This window comes from Phycodurus eques, chromosome 15 (genome assembly GCF_024500275.1).
Source record: "Phycodurus eques isolate BA_2022a chromosome 15, UOR_Pequ_1.1, whole genome shotgun sequence".
NCBI lineage: Eukaryota > Metazoa > Chordata > Actinopteri > Syngnathiformes > Syngnathidae > Phycodurus > Phycodurus eques.
Window position 1 is genome coordinate 10,714,566 of NC_084539.1, and position 7,044 is coordinate 10,721,609.

The following is a 7,044-nucleotide window of genomic DNA, read 5'->3' on the forward strand; positions in this document are numbered from 1 at the left end:
TAAATATTTAACTTGTTCTTTGCAGAATTGGAGCTTATTTTTGCTCACTTTATGTCTTTCGTCTGCCAAGTGTTTTAGGAGAGCCAAAGTATCACTTTCACAGGTACGTTTGTCTGGGGAGGCCAGTAATATGTCATCTACGTAAAGTAGGATTTGACTTTCCCCAGGGGTTTGGAATTTTGCCAGACTGGCACTCATAACCTGTGAATAGTTGTTGGGCTTTCACAATACCCTTGTGGTAACCTTGTGTAAGTATATATTTTTCCTTCAAATGTAAATGCAAACCAGAATTGGCTATCTTTGTGTATTGGTACCGAAAAGAAAGCGTTACTAAGGTCTATGACTGAAAATACCTTTGCATCTGGTCCTAATGAATATTGTCTTACACAAGGTCTATATTCTGTTTTTGGTCGTATTTGTACCGGTAATGTTCCTTTCACTCGCCTTACATCAGTGGCGCCTTTTGACCACAATGTTATCGGCAAATCTTTAAGTATTATCTCTTCCTCCTCTGTCAGGAGAATATTTCATTCTGGTCTTTTATGTAGGTGTACTCTAATTTTGATTCTTACACACCAGAAGAGTGCTTTTCTGGTGAGACCTGTGTTTGCACTGGTCCACGTATTTACTGATGTAGCTACCCAATCTGGAGCTTTTTCGCCCTCTTCCACCATTTTTGAAAGATCTTTCCACTCACTGTGGTAGTCTTTGTAAAGTGATACATGTGGTGGTGTCCATTCTTTATGTAATGCCTATGCTTCCGGACTTAGCGTTACTCCGGCTACGGAGGTGCTTTCCGCGTCCGAATAGACATGTAATTGTCATTTTCTGTGGTGTTTTCCTAAGTTTGTGTTCATACTTAGCGTCTGGTCCTGGTCTGGTCTTGTACCACATTGTCACATGTAAGTTGTCGGGTGTCATTCTATCTTGTGCGTCTGTGATGGCTTTTCGCCCCTCTGTTAGGAGGGCTGAGCCTGTCTCACACAGAAGTACATTCAACACATCCAGTGAGTAATAGTACAATGGCAAACCTATTCCTTGTATTACGTCACACAGAAAGGTTATAGGTTTGCCATTTACTAATAACGTCACTTCTGGTCTGTCTGTCTGCATAGTCAGTATTTCTTGAAGATTTAGAATTTCTTTAGTACCGTCATATTCTAAAGTCAGTTCCATTTCCCCTTTGTCTCGGTCTACTGATGCATTTGTAGTTTTTCTGTCTGGACAGACTCTTGATATGTGTCCTTCCTTTCCACAACACCAACATTCCATTCTGTTCTGTCTGAAACGCTGGGTTGCTCTGTTAATTAATCCTTCCACCCGGTGTCCCAATTTGCGACTATCATGGGCCAAAATCCCGTTTGCATCTCTTGGATTCCATGGTCCTCTAATATTATGCCAATCTGGACCCATGGCCGTCATCCACACTTGTTGGACTTTTGCATCATTTAAGTTATATGATCGGCTTAAATTTTCCAGTTCCTCAACAAACTGGTTTATGTCTGCTTTATGTGGTGTCAGTCCTTCTAATGTGGAGGCGGTGGTAATTTAGGATAAAGGGGGGCAGTTACACCTCCCCCATTTTCACTTATTTCAACAATTCTTTCTCTTCTCTTTGACACTGATCCTGTCTCATCATCCTCCTTTCTATGGAACATTAATTGTTCCTTTTCCTTCTCTACACATTCTCTATCTTTCTTTTCACATTCTTCTTCCTTTCTTATTTTGTCTACATTCTCTTCCCGTTCTCTCTCTCCCTCTCAAATTCTCTTTCAGTATTCTGTTTCCTCAAAATAATTTTCCATCATTTTTTAAGGTTTTTCTTTTTTCTCTCTCTTTTTTTAAAGATAATTTGATTCCTGCAATGCGGCTATTTTTTGTGTATTTAACCAACCATTAAAGCCGTGTTCAGTTATCCATCCATCCATCCAACCATCCATTTTCTGAGCCGCTTCTCCTCACTCGGGTCGCAGGCGTGCTGAAGCCTATCCCAGCTGTCATCGGGCAGGAGGCGGGGTACACCCTGAACTGGTTGCCAGCCAATCGCAGGGCACATACAAACAGACAACCATTCGCACTCACAGTCACACCTACGGGCAATTTAGAGTCTCCAATTTATGCATGTTTTTTTGGGATGTGGGAGGAAACCGGAGTGCCCGGAGAAAACCCACGCAGGCACGGGGAGAACATGCAAACTCCACACAGGCGGGGCCGGGGATTGAACCCGAGTCCTCAGAACTGTGAGGCTGACGCTCTAACCAGTCGGCCACCGTGCCGCCTGTTCAGTTATCAATATGTCTAAATATTACATTTTATCAGGATCCTGTTTCTTTCTTTTTTTTTCTTTTTTTATTTAATGAACTTCCAATCTTTACACTGCAGTGTGCCCCTGGGTTTTATTTTACTACTTCCTTTCCCCATTTTAAAGAATTTGGTCCAGTTTGTCAACACCTAGGATGTTCTAAAAACTGGTTTATTATCAGTGGGACAGCAACTCAAATTTTCTGTTGTGGTAATTCTCACTTCAACCTTTTCAGGTGGAGAATTCTTGCCTTCGCATCCACACCAGTCTGCTGTTTACAATCGCACTGTTTTGGTATGGAATGAAAAACCTAGTGGTTTCCCATTTCCCGTTTACACTCTCATTCAAACAGTTTTCATTCACACTGGCTCGTTAGAGGACTCCGTAGTCCTATACGGAATTTAGCTACGACGCCACGAACCTTTCCTAGTTTCTTTTCTGACCCGCCATTGACTAGTATTCACAGGGTTTGTCTCAGGTTTCGCAAACCTTTTCCTTATTCATTCATACCTTTTGAAATGAAAACTCAACTCTCCCCTGTCTGTCTTCTCAGAGTACCGTCAACCTTTGGATTCCAGCTGGCGGGCCGATTTCAGTCCCGGAAAGGGTCTTTTGGACTCACTTTAAATGGAGTCCGCCATGGCCATGGTCTTTATACTGCAATCCACCCGCCCGCTGGATTCGTCGGGTATGTTGGCATCCGGCTCGAAGGACCAAGTAAATGTCAGGTTCAAGACACCTAAAACACTTGTAAAAATCAAGACAGACACAGAGGTAGTTCAGTTTTCAGACTTGCAAGGAGAAACGGCCAAGAGTGTACTTAGTTGCAATCTCCAACCATTTCTGAGTTCACTCTGCCGGATCCTCTCTTTTTATTACTTTAGGGCAGTTTCCTTGTTACATACGAGTTACAACGTCAAAAAGGTGGGGGCATACATGCTTGTTGCAACTCATGTGATCAGCACATAACACTCTTCGTTGTGGTTGAGACAGTAGAAGAATTATATACTTCTTATCAAGACACAGGAAAACTCCTCGGCTCAAGTTTGTCCTTGCACCTGCAAGCACATGACTCATCCTGTGGGAGAAAGCTTTGCACGCAGTGATAAAACATTTCTCTAACTAGAAGTAAGCAGAAAAGCACAACACATGATAATTTATTTACATTTTTCCATCAATATGTTTCTCCAAAACCTGTATGTACCTTTCAGCATTAATGGTGCCTTCACAGATGTGTAAGTTACCCATGCCATTGGCACTAACACAGCCCCATACCATCACAGATGCTGGCTTTTGAACTTTGCGTCCATAAGAGTCCGGATGGTTCTTTTCCTCTTTGGCCCGGAGGACACGACATCCGCAATTTCCAAAAACAATTTGAAATGTGGACTCGTCGGACCACAGAAGACTTTTCCACTTTGCATCAGTCCATCTCAGATGAGCTCGGGCCCAGAGAAGCTGGCGGCGTTTCTGGGTGTTGTTGATTTATGGCTTTTGCTTTGCATAGTACAGTTTCAAGTTGCACTTTCGGATGTAGCGCCAAACTGTATTTACTGAAGTGTTCCTGAGCACGTGGTGATATCCTTTACACATTGATGTCGGTTTTTGATGCAGTGCCGCCTGAGGGATCGAAGGTCACGGGCAGTCAATGTTGGTTTTCGGCCTCGCCGATTACATGCAGTGATTTCTCCAGATTCTCTGAACCTTTTGATGATATGATGGACCGTAGATGATGAAATACCTAAATTCCTTGCAATTGTACATTGAGGAACATTGTCCTTAAAATGTTCGACTATTTTCTCACGCAGTTGTTCACAAACAGGTGAACCTCGCCCCATCTTTACTTGTGAATGACTGAGCAATTAAGGGAAGCTCCATCTGTACGCAGTCATGTCACCCACCTGTTCCCAATTAGCCTGTTCACCTGTGGGATGTTCCAAACAGGTGTTCGATGAGCATTACTCAACTTTCTCAGTCTTTTTTGCCATTTGTCCCAGCTTTTTTGGAACGTGTTGCAGCCATAAAATTCTAAGTTAATGATCATTTGCTAAAAACAATAAAGTTTATCAGTTTGAACATTAAATATCTTGCCTTTGTAGTGTATTCAATTAAAAATAGGTCGAACATGATTTACAAATCATTGTTTTCTGTTTTTTTTTTTTTTTAATGTTCAACACAATGTCGGCGGCACGGTGTACGACTGGTTAGAGCGTCAGCCTCACAGTTCTGTGGAGCCGGGTTCAATCCCCGGCCCCGCCTGTGTGGAGTTTGCATGTTCTCCCCGTGCCTGCGTGGGTTTTCTCCGGGCACTCCGGTTTCCTCCCACATCCCAAAAACATGCCTGAATTGGTGACTATAAATTGCCCGTAGGTGTGAATGTGAATGCGAATGGTTGTTTGTTTCTTTGTGCCCTGCAATTGGCTGGCAACCAGTTCAGGGTTCACCCCGCCTCCTGCCCGATGCTAGCTGGGATAGGCTCCAGGACGTCCGCGACCCTAGTGAGGAGAAGCGGCTCAGAAAATGGATGGATGGATGGATGGACAATTTCCCAACTTCATTGGAATTGGGGTTGTAAATATAAATATGTAAGGTCACAACCTCCCAAACCGTTTGACTCCCAAACCCTTAAAATGCAGCAAAACAAACTTAAAATTCATATCATGTTTGATTATTTTCCTCCCCCCACCTTAACTGCAATTAGTCACGAAATTCCCACTAAAGGTATGTATAAATATTTGCATGATACAATATTATCCAAAGAGCTAGGGGTCACGGCCGCCACTTGCTTTGTTGTTTTGATAACAACATTTGTATGTAATTTTGACATACAATAGTAATACAGTAAATAACAGGACGGATGCCGTTAGCAGTTGTTTTGGTGAAGATCTGAAGAAAGGTTAAGATGTAGGAATTTAACCAAATGGCACCGGCTCTCTGTTTGTTATCCTCCATGAACCAGGAAGTAGCCTGCTAACTAACAAACACATGGACAATCTAACACAGAAATACTCTCTGATTCACTTTTGATTATTTTTTTGGCCTTGGCAGAGGTCTGCCCTCTACTGAGTGACATTGTAATTATACTGTTGGTCCTTGGTTTACGACAGAGATCCGTTCCTACGGCAGCAATGTAACACGTACTGTATGTCATCACATAGGCATAATTAATGGGAGAGACACGGGGGACATGTGCCCTACACTTTTTCAGGGGGCTATGTTACACGGGAATAAACGGAAATGTGACAAGTTAGCTAAACTAACCCTAACCCCAGCATTGGTTTATAGTCGGGTACTGTAAATGACACTTAACTGGCCCAATCACGTCACTTACGTTTTAACCACATTGAAAGATTACCTTTTCCCCCCCCGCTTGCCAAATGCAGTGCACAGTGTGCAACGAGGAAGTAGCAGAACACTGTGCGTGTGTGCCGAAGACAGAAATAATGGTGCCTCCTCCTAAATGAGGCAAGTTTCAGTGTTTGAAAATCAGTGACATGTTCACGCCACAGCCCCCAGCACCTCGTCAAGTTCCCCACAGTCCAGAGTCCAACACTGTGACAGTGACAGTGACGGGTGGAGGAGCAAAGGGCAGTGACAGAGGCAGGGGACAGAGTGAAGTTGGGCCTGCAAAGGAAAGCTGAAGAAATGGTAAATGCTCATGGTAAATTATGAATAGCTAACCTAACCCATAATGACCAACATTAAAATACAGTAGTGTAGTCAGCCCAAGTGTTCATCAAAAACTAGGTGCAGGTTTTATTACTAAACAGTACATTTAATATTATGCAGAGTTATAACATTAACTCTGTGCTTAAATGTAGAAAATTAAAAAAAAATACTTACTGTACACAAATCAAATGTATTGCACATAAAGTAAAAAATTGTACATAAATAAATGGTTTAAAAAAAATCCTAAATGGATAAATGCAATTTTTTTTTACTTAAACGTTAGATAAAACTGACGTGTACGTAACAAAAGTAGTGAACTTTTTAAGTTGAAACCGCTGTAACAATATGCAGTTTGAACATTTAATTGGGTTTCACATATCACTAGAGGAAGCCCGCACCATACCACACTTTGAGAACCACTGGTTTTATGCATAATTGTTTTTCCTGGACCCCCAAAGTACTTGATGCATTTAAAAATTCGGGAAAAATATCCCACATTACATTATTACATCTGCTGACATTCTTTCCAGTTTAACAGCAGCCAGATATGCACTGCAAAATGATACAACATACTTTAAAATATCACACTGGCGAATTTGCAAAGCAATTACAAGGCAGAATAGCACGTTTCGTTTGCCCAATATGTTCCCACATATTTGCAGTTGGATGGTGAAAGGCCAGGGTCATCCGTAGTGCCACCATAGTCCAACCCTGAAAAAGGGCGCTAGTTACGGTAATTTTTGTGTTTCGTTTACTGGAGTCTATGCCAGCTGACTTTGGGGGAGAGGCAGGGTACACCCTGGACAGGTCACCAGCCCATTGCAGCAATACCAATATATTTTTCATGAATCTTTTTCCCACATTTGGTATTACAAGTTGTAACCAAAGTAATGACATAGCTAATAATATTGTCACTGTCCAATGAAAACCGCGTACAGTAGCTCCATATTTTACCATACTAAATAGTAGTACCATCTCAGACCAGCAGGGGGCAAAGATTGTTGCAGTACTGGAGGATCATTGCAATGGGGTGTGACTAAACTCAGTGTCATCATACATTTTCATGCTATTGA